Source organism: Penaeus monodon, chromosome 4, assembly GCF_015228065.2.
Source record: "Penaeus monodon isolate SGIC_2016 chromosome 4, NSTDA_Pmon_1, whole genome shotgun sequence".
NCBI classification, from domain to species: Eukaryota; Metazoa; Arthropoda; class Malacostraca; order Decapoda; family Penaeidae; genus Penaeus; species Penaeus monodon.
The window spans coordinates 49623956-49624356 of record NC_051389.1 but is presented as its reverse complement, the minus strand read 5'-3'; the positions used below and the strand labels follow the sequence as shown (position 1 = coordinate 49624356).

At 57.4% G+C, this 401-nt stretch overlaps 1 non-coding gene across 1 annotated transcript; it reads right to left on the bottom strand.

Annotated features, from left to right (window-relative positions):
* Positions 1-59: 59 nt before the first annotated feature.
* Trnar-gcg lies at positions 60-132 on the bottom strand. Its single transcript has one exon. It is a non-coding gene; the product is annotated as a tRNA-Arg (tRNA).
* Positions 133-401: the final 269 nt, after the last annotated feature.

The window sequence follows — 401 nt, the reverse complement described above, 5'->3', positions numbered from 1 at the left end:
CTTCAGATCACGAAATCGGGTTTGGACCACAGTTGGAGCGCCGGCATGTTGCAATTTACTGCCGCGGCCGAGATTCGAACCCGGGACCACAAGAGTCGCAGCCCAGTGCTCTAACCACTGGGCCACCGCGGCAGTGCCAGAACTCTGAGGGAATTTTCCATTTGAATTGATGAGCGCGATATGTGTGTATGGGGGGGGGTGCACGTGTGTGTGTGGGCGTGTGCGTGCGTGCGTGTGTGTGTGTGTGTGTGTGTGTGTGTGCTGGTGGTGTGTGTTTGCTGGTTGTGTGTGTGTGTGTGCGTGGCATGTGCGTGGCTGCGCGTGTTGTGTGTGTGTGTGTGGTGCGTGTGGTGTGCTGTTGCGGTGTGTGTGTGTGTGTGTGTGTGTGTGTGTGTGTGGTG